The 14,139-nt window shown below is 42.5% G+C and overlaps 1 pseudogene; it reads right to left on the reverse strand.

Annotated features, from left to right (window-relative positions):
- Positions 1 to 7,273: 7,273 nt before the first annotated feature.
- LOC128778678 (thymosin beta-4-like) lies at positions 7,274 to 8,032 on the reverse strand (annotated as a pseudogene).
- Positions 8,033 to 14,139: the final 6,107 nt, after the last annotated feature.

Below are 14,139 nucleotides of genomic sequence, written 5' to 3' on the forward strand. Positions count from 1 at the left end.
GCTGTTTATACAGCCTTCTGGGCTCTAAATCTCCCTTATCTGGTGATGAGAACGTCTCTGTCTCCTGGTACAGGGAGGGCACCTTCCGTAGGGAGAGATCTTTCCTGTTTTCAGGGGAACGGGGTGGAGGGAGGGCCTTAGTATCTCTTGAGTAACTCTTAAAATAACTACTATGCAAAGTGACACATTTTGGGGCAGCCTGCCCTTGGCCCCTACCCTCTCTAAGAGTAAATGAGCTTCCTCCTTGAAACCTGGCTGAGAAAGGGTATATCCTGGCTGCTGTTTGTTTGGGTATTCCATAATAACTCAAATCTCAGGGACTTTGAAGCTCTATCATTATTATTGTATACAATAAAGAAAAAGACAGATATTGTTTGTTTGTTTGTTTGTTTGTTTTTAATCAGAGAACAATGTGGCTAGAGAAGGGCAAGAGAGAAGGCTGGATCCGGGATTGCAGCGAGGGCCCGAGGACGCAAGAGCGCTTGGCTCCAGGGGTCCCAAAAAGAACAGGTTTGACCCCTCACCACGAACAAAATCCAGACAAAATCCAAAGGCCAAGAGACTAGTGACAGCAAAACAAGAAAGGAGTTTATATCAGTGAGGCCAGTGAGGCCAACCCCGGGAAGGCAGTGAACTAACGTCTCAAAGACGGTCCCAAGTGCTGAAAATACTTGTAGGTTTATATAAGCAGAATGTGGGACAAAGGTCGGTGGGTACGTGCAGGTGGGTGGCAAAGGTCAGGCGGATCATCGTCTTGGAGTCAGTCATGCAGGATCTTGCTGGCATCTGGGCAGTCCCTGTCGCTCGAGGGGGTAGCTTCGGTTCCCATCAGGGGGTGCTCTGCCTGCAGGACCATTTGCCTGAGTTAAGAGATATGCTGGACAGAAGAACTTAATTAGAAAATGCAGACAAAGGTCAAAATGGAGGTAGTTGAAGTCCTCTTTCAGGATGACTTAGGAAGAGACTTTCTGAAGACACAACTCCCACCTGCACACATTTCATCCACACCTAAAATTCTATGGCCAGATCCCTGCTGCTTGGGCACCACCTCAGGGATCACCAGCTTATCAGTGTGGCAGCCTCAGTGATTGTCAGCTAACACCTCAGTGATGATGAGCTGGCATCTCAGAGCCCAGAGCAAGGTCCTCTGAGAAAGAAGGCGGGGCTGAGCTGTTGAAAGGGAAGGTGAGGCACGAGACGATAAGTGAAGTGCTTCTTCACTTCCCTTCGCTGTTCTTCCTAACTCTAACCCCTCATGGGCACGAAAGAGTGAACACTAGCAAGGAAGCTACAAAGTTATGTTGCTTGGAACCAGTGTCTTGGGAGACTTCGAGCAAGTTTCACTTTGCTTTCAAAATTGTGCCGTAACTCTTCCAATTTTCCTCAAGAGGCAATATGAAGGAGGACTAGTGATTCTCCCAGGGCATGAGCTCAGGATTCTGCCACTTACTGGCTGTGTGACCTCGGGAAGTTACTTAACTTCTCTGTGCATCAGTTGTCTGGTGCGTGAAATGGGCAACAAGGGTACAAGACACCCAGCATGTAGTGTTAGCTGTTATCATTATATTATATGGGGACGCCTGGGTGGCTCAGTCAGTTGAACATCTGACTTCAGCTCAGGTCATGATCTCACGGTTTGTGAGTTCGAGCCCCGCATCGGGCTCTGTGCTGACAGCTCAGAGCCTGGAGCCTGCTCCAGATTCTGTCTCCCTCTCTCTCTGCCCCTCCCCTGCTCTCTCTCTCTCTCTCAAAAATAAATAAACATTACAATTTTTTTCTAAAAAAAGACTTCTGTTATTGAATTAAGTAAATAAAGACTTCATAGCAAGTGACTGAAAGATAACAAGGGCAACCTGGGAACAAGAATAATGCATTTCAATTCACCTTGTATTTATGTCTGAGTTTTCCTAAATTAAAACCACATAAAAACCCTGAAAAGCTCTACTTTTCTCATCTGGAGCCTCTCAGGGGGACTGGCAATATCCCATGTCCTCTCATGTTGTGTTTGTGAACTTTGCAGGGGGGTGGTGGGTGGCCTCACTGGCAGCACTGTCATTGGTAGGTGAAGGAAATGCAAGTTGGGAAATCTACGAGGTGGCCACAGGTCAGCCTCATGCTATACAAATTGCAGACTTCTCCCAACCAGGAGGAGTGAAGTGGTCCCTTCAATACAGCAAGACAAGTAAGTGGCCCAGGGTGGAAGACCTGAGGGCCAAAAGAACCCAGTAAGAAAGGGGGCAGTCTTGGAAGAAATACCTAATATAACACAGTAATAGAAACTGTTATACATATGCCCATATACAAATATTACAGTTCCCGGGATCCTTTGAGGTTGGGTGTGGCTATGCATCTAAAATTTGACCAATGGCATGTAAGCAGAAGTGAACTTACACTCTTCTTCCCTGCTGCCTGGAACGTAGATATGGTGGCTGGAGCTCCAAGCAGCCATATTGGACAAGGAGGTGATCTTACATCTAGAAGCCTCTGCTAATAGACATGAGCCTGAGTCCCTGACAATTGTGTGAAACTACTAGCCTGTCCTGAGCGGCCTACTTCCAGATTTGTTTTAAGATAAGAGAGAAATAAAATGACTATTTAATCCACTGTTATTTTTGGCCTTTCTGATACATGCAGACAAATGTAATTCTGACTATACAGAAATTTGACACAAGTAAGTTATCTAATTAAGATTTTAAAATTTATTTATTTATTTTGAGAGAAAGAGAGTGAGCGAAGAAGGGGCAGAGAGAGAGAGGGAGAGAGAGAATCCCAAGCAGGCTCCGTGCTGTCAGCACAGAGCCCAATACAGGGCTCGATCTCACAAATGGTGATCACGATCTGAGCCAAAATCAAGAACAGGTCACTTAACTGACTGAGCCACCCAGGTACCCCTCTAATTAAGATGTTTTAAGTTTATGTGATCAAAAAGAATGAAATCTTGCCATTGGCAACAATGTGGATGGACCTATACTGTATTATGCTAAGCAAAACAAGTCAGAGAAAGACAAAATATCATGACTTCACTCTCATATGTAGAATTTAAGAAACACAGATGAACAAAGGGGAAGGGAAGGAGAAATCTAAAAACAGAGGGAAGCAAATGATAAGAGACTTCAAATACAGAGAACAATCTGAGGGTTGCTGGAGGGGTGTGGGTGGGGAATGGGCTAAATGGGTAATGGGCATTAAGGAGCCACTCATTATGATGAGCACTGGGTGTTAGATGTAGGTGATGAATCACTGGGTTCTACTCCTGAAACCAATACTACACTGTGTGTTAACTAACTTGAATTTGAAATAAATAAATTATGTACAAAAAAAAAAAAAAAAAGATTGGAGCACCTGGGTGGGGCTCAGTCGGTTGAATGTCCTACTTTGGCTCAGGTCATGATCTCACGGTTTGTGGGTTCGAGCCCTGCGTCAGGCTCTGTGCTGACAGCTCAGAGCCTGGAGCCTGCTCCTGATTCTGTGTCTCCCTCTCTCTCTGCCCCTCCCCCGCTCTCTCTTCCTTTCTCCCTCTCTCTGTCTCTCTCAAAATAAATAAACATTAAAATTTTTGTAAATAAATAAAATAAAAAGATTTTTTAAAGTTTATGTATAAACAACATAAGCAGGGAAACTAGATATTGACACTGATTTCTACAGAAAGGATAGAGAGTAACCCAAATGGCAAATGAGAGGTAAAGCGGGGGGGGGACTTCTTTTCTTTCTTTTTAAAGTCCTGACCACTAAGGAGCCTACAGCCACAGCAACTGGAGAGGACCTTAGAAATGCACCTGTGTGCTCACCCCCCTGTAAGCCTCACCTTCCTTTCCTCGTTTTACTTCCCTTTACTCCATTTTCTCAGCGATTTCATTTTATCATCTCATACATATCTTTGGAGGCTGCCATAACTCCTCTTTGAAGGGTGTAGGTGGGGCATCAATAAATAAGAAAGGAGATGGACGAGGAAGAGGGGCAGTCCACTCAGATGGAGAAAGAGTGCAAAAAGTAAAGGCTGAATAGACATTACTCCAAAGATGATACACAACGGCCAGCAAGCATATAAAATGAAGCCTAATGTCACTAATTCATTTGGTAAATGCAGGTCAGAACCATAATGAGAGATCACCTCATACCCATTAGGATGGTTTCTATCAAAAAAGAAAGGAAGGAAGGAAGGAAGGAAGGAAGGAAGGAAGGAAAGAAGGAAAGAAAGGAGGGAGGGAGAAAGGAAGGGAGGGAGGAAGGAAGGAAAGAAGGGAGGGACGAAGGGAGGGAGGAAATAAATATTACCAAGGATGTGGAGAGAAAGGAACCTTTGTGCAGTGTGGGTGGGAATGTAAACTGGTGCAGGCACTGTGGAAAATAGTATGGAGGTTCCTCAAAAACTTAAAAATAGGGGCGCCTGGGTGGCTCAGTCGGTTGAGCGTCCGGCTTCAGCTCAGGTCATGATCTCATGGTTTGTGAGTTCAAGCCCTGCATCGGGCTCTGTGCTGACAGCTCAGAGCCTAGAGCCTGCTTCAGATTCCGTGTCTCTCTCTCTGTCTCTGCCCCTCCCCTGCTCACACTCTCTCTCTCTCAAAAAAAAGAAAACCTTAAAAATAGAATTTCCATACTATCCAGCAATGCCACTTCTGGGTATATTTCAGTGGAAATGAAAGGTGGATTTCGAAGATATTTGCATGCCCCTGTTTATAGTAGTTTTATTCATAAGCTCCAAGAGGGGGAAGCAACCCAAAAGTCCATAAACAGATGAATGGATAAACAAATGTGATATATCTATGCAATAGAATATTATTCAACCCTAAAAAGTCACATGGATGAACCTTGAGGACATGATGCTAAGTAGAATAAGCCAGTCACAAAAAGACAAATACTGTATGATTCCACTTATATCAGGTGCCTAAAGGTATCAAATTCACAGAGACAGAAAGTGGATGGCTGTCCCCAGGGGAGGCGGGGAGGGGAGCTGTGTTCATTGGGTACAGAGTTTCAGCTTCACAAGATCGGAAGTTCTGGAGATCAGTTGCACAGCAGTGTGAATGTACCCAATACTGCTGAACTGTATACTTAGAAAGGGTTAAGATGGTCAATTTTATGTTGTGTGAATATTTTTTAATTATGTGTAATTTGTTGTTAAAGTAAAGACAAGAAAGACTAGCTGATCTTTTCACAAATTTGCTCAGTGTGCTTCCTGATCTCAAGTTGAAAGAAACTGGTGGTTTCATTTGGAATCTGTCCCATACCATCCCTCCCACTCAGGAGAGAGAGCAGGTATTTACATCCAGCCAGGGAGGGTAAGAGGAAATTCAATCACCTGGCTTGGATGTCCATAAATATTCAGGACTGGAGTGATCATTCTTCTTAGGTTTCCTTTCTTCCTAAGTAAGATTGGCAAAACTTTTTTTATATATATTTTTAAAGTTTATTTATTTATTTTGAGAGAGAGCAAGTTGAGGGGGCAGAGAGAGGTGGAGGGAGATCACAAGCAGGCTCCACACGGTCAGTGCAGAGCCCAAGGTGGGGCTCGAACCCATGAACTGTGAGATCATGACCTGAGCGGAAGTCATACCTTTACCTGACTGAACCACCCAGAGAGACAGAATGGGAGAGGGGCAGAGAGCAAGCGAGACACAGAATCCAAAGCAGGCTCTGGGCTCTAGGCTCTAGGCTCTGAGCTGTTAGCACAGAGCCTAACACTGGGCTCGAACTCATGAGCTGTGAGATCATGACCTGAGCCAAGGGGGGATGCTTAACCGACTGAACCACCCAGGTGCCCCTGTCAGAAACTTTTTAACTGCTCTCCTTGAATCATCAGAATCACATTTATGAGACGGGATTTTTTTTCCTTTCTACTTCACTCTCAACATCTACACCCTTATTCTTTCTTTCTTTCTTTTTTTTATGCTTACTTATTTTTGAAACAGAGAGAGAGCAAGAGGGGGAGGAGCAGCGAGAGAGGCAGACACAGAATCTGAAGCAGGCTCCAGGCTCTGAGCTGTCAGCACAGAGCCCAACGCGGGGCTCAAACTCCCAAACTGCGAGATCGTGACCTGAGCCAAAGTGGAACGCTTAACCGACTGAGCACCCAGGTGCCCCAGTCTATCCCCTTGTTTTTATGTGCTTATGACAATGTGCCTCCCACACACAACTAAAGAAGCACAAATTTTAAATGAAGTGTTTTTATACGCAAGATCCAGGTTACTTAACATGCTGTGTAACTAACGCCGGCTAATGGGCTAAGCAGGGAATATGGGTTACTGAATCAACACTATGCTAGTTCATCTGAGGCCGAGCAGTCTTTTCGGATGATTCATGTTCCACTCACTTTCACTCAGTCACAGATGCTTTACTCTTCCTTTCAACCTGAAGGTCATGCTAGTGGCAGGTTCCCATTCCGTGGCTTTTTGCCATTTTGTGTAAGGTTAAAACATGAGAAGTTTGGTTCAGATGTCTGGTTTTACCGTCAAATGATAAAGGCCAGAAATCCAGAGACAAAACCAAGAAAGAACATGTAAAATAAACTGAGTTCCCTGTAAATTTAAAAAGGGAAAAGCCGCTTGTTCCACCTGACACACATCACTCCACACCCAAGTATAGGAACCAAGTTCAACCGACGTGGGAATCACACTTGCTCTGTGACCTTGGGAATGTCTTCACCTTTCATCTAATTTCTTCCAGCCATAAAACGATAATTAACACTATTAATACTATAATGCTTCTGACTTGAAACATCCAACTCTGTTTAAAAGAGAGAAGGGGCACCGGGGTGGCTGAGTCAGTTGAGCATCCGACTCAGCTCAGGTCATGATCCCAGGGTAGGGGGATCGAGCTCCAAGTTGGGCTCCTCGTTGAGTGTGGAGCCTGCTTAAGATTCTCTCTCTCTCTCTCTCTCTCTCTCTCTCCCTGCCCCTCCCCTCTGCTCATACACTCTCTCTCTCAAATAAAAAAATAAATTAAAAAAATAAAAGAGAGAGGATGTACCGAGGTTACCAGAAGCATGGAAAATGCTGTGTGGTAGACTGATGGGCTAGTAGAAGTCTTATTACCCAGGTTGACAATCAGGGCAGTCAAGAAGTCTCCCATTTTGTGTCCGCACTGGAGACAGCTTCCATTCCATTTCCGTGGGGTTGCAAATACCATCCACATGCACAGGTGATCTCCGAAGTTCTACCAAGTGGTCTTTGATAGTGTGGTCGTTTCAGAAGACAATGTGATCCAAGCATTTTGTTTACATAGACTTCAGAAACTTGAAATGTAATATTAAACCACAATTCTCACAGGCATCCTATTACATTTTTTTCAGGCTTTAAAACTTTTTATTTGCATAGTAAAAATTATGCATTCCAATAATTAAGATCGTTTGAACAACAACAAAATGGCAGGGAGGAAACTGCATTTTGCAGCCAGCAGGACACCTTGGACCAGCTTGGTTTTTACTTTAAACTTCACTGTGGTGCCACCAACTTCTTGCTTCACCGACGTGCAGGCTCTCTTCCTTCCCCACCAGCCAGCTGGCAGATGGGAGAGCCGGGGGTGGCTTGCTGTCAGTTGTTCTCGATTCTTCTGTGTGGAAAGGGGTAGCACACTCACTTACACTCAATCCAAACTCTTTGCATCTTACAAAGTTAAACAGCTACAAGAAGTACACACAATGCCTGTGGAAGGTACCGTGCATATTGGTGGCGCTCGCCTCATTACGATCCACCTGCTTGCTTCTCCTATTCGCTGGTTTCTTTGGAAGGTGGTGGGCTTCTCTCTTGCGTTTCTGTTGCCTTCAATTTCGATTTGACGAATTTCTCAATCTCAGCCGTATTGGGTTTGTGAGACAAGGTTGCAGAGGAAGCAGAACATGGTGCCGAAGCAAGTGGAGTCCAATCTGTGCACCGGCCGCCACAGGGCGCCCATCCTCTTATATTCTTCATAGTAATATTTTTTAGAAAGTTCCACATACACTTCAAAGATTCTGTTTAATCTTGGAGTATTTTCACCTCAGTAGCGTGTTATTCTTGATGAGTCAATAGTAATATGTACTATGGTAATATATAGTAATATAATATAGTGTAATAATAATATATATAGTGTAATAATATATATAATAATATATAGTGTATATAACTATAAGTAACATGGCAATAGGTAATATAGTAGCTAAGATAGGAATAGACTTAACAATCGAACAATTTTCTTCTAAATCAGTAACTAATATATGCCTTCCTTTCAGCGTTTCTATAGCATTTTGCAATTTACAAATGCTTTCTGCTTCAACAACACTGGGCAGTAGATTGAACAAGTATTCTCCCATTAGTTAGAAGGAACTAAGCTCCCCAAATTTAAGTGGTGTGTCCAAGGTTGAGATAGTTCTTATTGTTTTTAATTTTTTTAATCTTTATTTACTTTTGAGAGAGACAGAGCATGACAGGGAGAGGGGCAGAGAGAGAGAGAGAGGGAGACATAGAATTGGACGCAGGCTCCAGGCTCTGAGCTCTCAGCACAGAGCCCAACACGGAACTGGAAATCATGAACCTCGAGTTCATGACCTGAGCCGAAGTTGGACGTGCAACCGGCTAAGCCACCCACCCAGGTGCCCCGAGATCGTTCTTCATCCATTCATGGTAGCTCCGTGAATGACATATCCTGCAAGAGAACAGAGAAACTAACATTTTTCTTACTGAGATGCATGATTTAGAAAACTTGGTTTTGGTTTTCTTTCAGGTCACTTTGGACTGAGGATGAGGAACCAATTTCATTTGAAGTGCCATCAAAAACTGATTTTGTATTTCATTATACCGATTATACTGTTAATGAATTAACTGAGGCATAACACTTTTCAAAAACAAACATCATTTTATGATACCAATAATGCAAAGTAAGGATTGTTTTTATCATTTCAATTGGCCTGTTTAATAGTCCTCAGGTTTATTGTCTTACCCATTCCTTCAGGGCTAAAATTTCTCAAGTTTCAATGCAAAAAAAAAAAAAAATGCTATTGGAATATCTTAAGAATAAGGGACACATGTGCAAACAACGAATTGGGAAGTTGGGCTCTGTCGCCACAGTTAATGTTTCTTCATTTGTTTCAGAATAAAATCAATGGCATGTTGTTGGGCATATTGTCACACATATTGTCGAACATGAAGAATAACTTTCCAGAACTGAATGAAGCTGGACTGGAGTAGGAATCCTTCTCCATGGCACCAAATATGGACCAGCTGGTTGGGCTGGCATCTGAATGCAGTCACCAGTGAGCTCTGTCCACCAATTCTGTGCGATCCAGAACCATCTGACAGAACCCACAGCACCGGCCACCACCCTGACTCTTCGCTGTGAATCTGTATTTTCTAAATCCACAGAAGTCAAGTCTGAGGAAATAAACCAACCAGGTATTGAACTTGACCTAGAACCTAAGCTTTTCACAGAGTTGTACATAGATACCTCATGAAAGATATCAAAAGATGCCATCCCTCCCATCAATATGAAACCATTAACATTAATTTTTTTTTTAATTTTTTTTTTTTAACGTTTATTTTTGAGACAGAGAGAGACAGAGCATGAACGGGGGAGGGGCAGAGAGAGAGGGAGACACAGAACTGGAAGCAGGCTCCAGGCTCTGAGCCATCAGCCCAGAGCCTGACGCGGGGCTCGAACTCACAGTCTGTGAGATCGTGACCTGAGCTGAAGTCGGACGCTCAACCGACTGAGCCACCCAGGCGCCCCAATTTTTAAGGATTCAGCTTTATGTTTATTATTTTAAATTTTGTGACAAATATATGTTTTAATTACCTGAAAATTTTGGCTTCATATGTTTCTTGGATACTCGTTAGAGGCCCTACAAAGAGAAAAAATTTAGAATTATGACATAGAGTTTTGCAAACGATGTTCACAAGGAATACTCATTTTCCCATAAGATGGGCCAACTAAAATCATACACTGGCAATTCACATTTCACCAATCCACAGAATTAAAGTTTATGAATGGAATTTTCTCAAGATTTTCTCCCACACATTTTCTTTCACTTTTTGATACATGCTAATCTTGTCTGTAAACTAGCAGTAAATGATTAAAATGATAAACTGACAACACAATATTCACTAAATCTTAATTGTGCAAGTTTTTTAAATGCTTATTTATTTTTGAGAGAGAGAGAGAGGGAGACAGAGGATCCAAAGCAGGCTCTGAGCTGACAGCAGAGAGCCCAAAGTGGGGCTCCAACTCATGAACGGTGAGATCATGACCTAAATCAACATCAAGAGCCCAACACTCAACCGACTGAGTCACTCAGGCACCCCAATTGTGTAACTTTTCTGATATGCATAAAACATTTTTCTGCTGGTAAAGTGATTCCTAGTTGATATGACAGAGATAAATATCAAAATATTGGAGCATATTATATAAAAGTGCCATGATTTCTAGTTTCACTCAAAAAAAAAAAACATTTCAGAAAATACATTAGATAAAAATCTTAAGCTCCACCAGGTCAAAAAGAAAATACTATAAATTAAGCAATAAAAGGCAAATTGGAAAACATTACAAATAATACACAAAGAGGCATTTACAACACAGTAAGAAAACGAAACAACCAATGGAAAATGGAGGAAGGGCATGAAGACGAGCTACAAATACACAGTCTCCAGTGATTCCGCACAGGAAATAGTGCACAATACAGAGTAACCAACTAGGGCTCATTAGACTCTTCACAGCTTGTGGTAAATATCTACTCAGCCCCTTCAATACTTTTTCATTCTGAATCCATGCCCACCAAGCAATCTTCTGATTAATAATGGGTTTTGTCAGGTTTGGGGAACCTGACTAGAATGAGCTGAATTATAAATCACGAATACATAAATTAGCTCTGGGACCTATACATCAGTCTCAGAATAACAGAAACTAACAAGCCAGGGAACTGGGGAGATGTTAAAGTGTGCCTACTTGCAACTAGTAGATAAATAAGTCCTGGAGATCGAATGCACAGCAGTGCTCACAGACAACAATACTGTATTATAAACTTCAAAGTTGCTAAGAGACTAGATCTTAATTGTTCCCACCACAAAAAAGAGATGGTAATTATGTGACATGATGGAGGTGTTAGCTAAGGCTATAATGGTAATTGTATTGTAATATATAAATGTATTTTATACACACACACAATATTATATGTCAATTGTATTTCAATTTTTTAAAGTTTATTCATTTATTTAGAGAGAGAGAGAGAGAGAGAAAGAGAGAGAGAAAACAGGAGGGGCAGAGGGAGAAACGGAGAGAGAGAGAATGCCAATCAGGCTCCACACTGTCAGGGCAGAGCCCAATGCAGGGCTCCAACTCATCTACTGTGAGATCATGACCTGAGCCAAAACAGTCAGATGCACAAAGGCCTGAGCCACCCAGGTGCCCCAAGAAACTAACACTTTGTAACAGAAACGTATAGGTAACAAAATACTTTCACATTTGTTACCTATTGTGAGTTTCACCAAAATTATGTCTCCTGGACTAATCAACCCTGAAGAGACCAATAGAAATCAATTTTATGGACTTATAAAGCCAGGAATCAAATCCTTTATTAGGAGAGTGTTGATTCCACGACGAGTAGGAATGCTATGGGATGTGCTCAGAATTTCACACAGGGACAGAGAAAAACAAGCTAACAGAATGGACTTGAGGGGGTCGAGGTGAGGAATAATAAAATTGTTTTGTTTGCAACCTTCTCAGTCGGGCTCATCCAATAAACCAGTTCCACTAGGGGTCAGGCTTTACTTGAAGTCTGTGTCTGTCCCTGTCAGTGAGGGATCAGAGCTGGGATCCCTTCCCCCTTCCTCCCACTCCCCCTTCCTCCTTTCAGGGTTCCTACTTTCTTTCCTCCTAGCTGGTCATTCAGCATGTGTATTTTGAGTCCTTGCTATAGTATCATATGTTAAAGATACAGGTAAGGCTCCCACGGTCATATAGATAAGAGCAGCATCGGACTTTAACAAAGTAAATTGTGGAAATAAAATTACAAACCCCATATTCTTGAATTCAACCTTGTTTAGAAAAGGTAATTAGAACAGAAGCTAACCACCTCATCAGTAGTAAATAATCAGCTCTTAGAACAGCAGTTCTCAAAGTGAGCCTCACAAAACCCTGGAGTACCTTGGGAGTTTGAGAGCTCCCAAGACTTAACGACTTTTCTAAATAAACAAACATTTTTCTAATGAGATCAATGGTGATCTTACAAAGGTAATTTTTAAATATATTTTATAGTGAAGTGTGTCAACATCTGGACAATTTGCATTCGTGAACTAATATTTTCTAAATAATCAGCGCATAATGTTACAAAACCATTGCATGGGTGAAAGATCCATTGAAAGGGTAAGATGGGTGGGGCCCCTGGGTGGCTCAGTTGGTTAAGCGTCAGACTTCAACTCAGGTCTTGATCTCTCTTGGTCCGTGAGTTCGAGCACCGAGTCTGGCTCTGTGCTGACAGCTCAGAGCCTGGGGCCTGTTTCAGATTCTGTGTCTCCCTCTCTCTCTGACCCTCCCCCGTTCATGCTCTGTCTCTCCCTGTCTCAAAAATAAATAAACGTTAAAAAAATATTTAAAAAAAGAAAGTGTAAGACGGGTGAAGGGATTTTAATGTAAGAGAATACAAAAAGCTCATTTGTATGGTTTCAGATTCCACATTGCTACTAGACTTTAAGAAACTCCCACTTATCAAGTTTCAATATGTTAAAGAAGAATATGGACAGCTCTCTTAAAAGATTGCAAAATAGCCCCACCTCCACCCCACCCACCATTTCTAATGCATTTCCATGTGAGGCCATATTTTCTTCATATACTTCAAACAAGAACAACATATTGATTGAATACAGAAGCAGGTATTCTATTGAACAGTCATCTGTGAAGCCAGACATGAAAGGTTTGCAAAAATATAAAATAATGTCATCCTTGTCATCGATAATTTTAGTTTCAGAAAACATATTTTTCTTAAAATTTATGTTAGCATGTAATGGGCTTATCATTTTAATTTTCATTTTTTTAATTTTTTAAAAATGTTTATTCATTTCTGAGAGTGTGTGTGTGTGAGCAGGAGAGGGGCAGAGAAAGTGGGGACAGAGGACCCGAAGCAGGCTCTGAGCTGACAGCAGTGAACCCCGTGTGGGGCTTGAACTCACAAACCGTGAGATCATGCCCTGAGCCGAAGTCCGACGCTCAACCGACTGAGCCACCCAGGTGCCCCAAATTATTTTCATTTTTAAACAAATTAATAAATATTTTTAAATTTCTCAGTGGTAATTTTTAATGCAGTTAATATCAATAGATACCATCCTTACATACAAAAGCTCTTTGGAGTCCTCAATAATTTCTAAGAGTGAGGGGCACCTAGGTGGCTCAGTGGGTTGAGAATCTGATCTCGGCTCAGGTCATGATCTCACAGTTCGTGGGTTCAAGCCCTACACTGGGCTCTGTGCTGACAGCTCAGAGCCTGGAACCTGTTTTGGATTCTGTCTCCATCTCTCGCTATGTCCCTCCCCTGCTCACACACTTTCTCTTTCTCTCTCTCTGTCAAATGTAAATAAACATTAAAAAGTTTTTTTTTTTTTAAAATAATAATTTCTAAGAGTGAAAGAGCCCTAAGACCAAATACTTTGTTGCAACACCATCTTAATGCAATGGTGGCGGGGGTGGGGGGGAGCAGAGGTTTCTTCAGTCTCTGACAATAGGGAAAATAATTCAGTCATCTGTAGACAGCGGAGGAGGCTGTGGGTGGAGGGCGGTCTGATATTAGAGACCAGAAAGTTTGAGACGGTTGCTACAGAAAAACAGGAGGGTGCTCTCAGGCTCCTCTTAAGTGCCTCCTTTGGCTGTTTCTGAGGCCAGTGGCCATGTATGCAGGGCCTTTCTGGTCTGGAGAGCTGTTTCCAGATGACCCAACACTGTTGGCCCTCACTGTTCTCACAAACCCAGAGCCAAATCTGCTGAGAGTCAAGCAGGGGTAGGCTGTCTGCTGGGCATGTCCTTTTTTTTCTTTTTTTAACATTTATTTATTTTCGAGAAAGACATACACACACAGAGCGTGAACAGGGGAGGGGCAGAGAGAGAGGGAGACGCAGAATCTGAAACAGGCTCTAGGCTCTGAGCTGTCATCGCAGAGCCCGATGCAGGGCTCAAACTCATGAACCA

This window comes from Panthera pardus, unplaced genomic scaffold (assembly GCF_024362965.1).
Source record: "Panthera pardus isolate Hobbes unplaced genomic scaffold, ASM2436296v1 HiC_scaffold_20, whole genome shotgun sequence".
NCBI classification, from domain to species: Eukaryota; Metazoa; Chordata; class Mammalia; order Carnivora; family Felidae; genus Panthera; species Panthera pardus.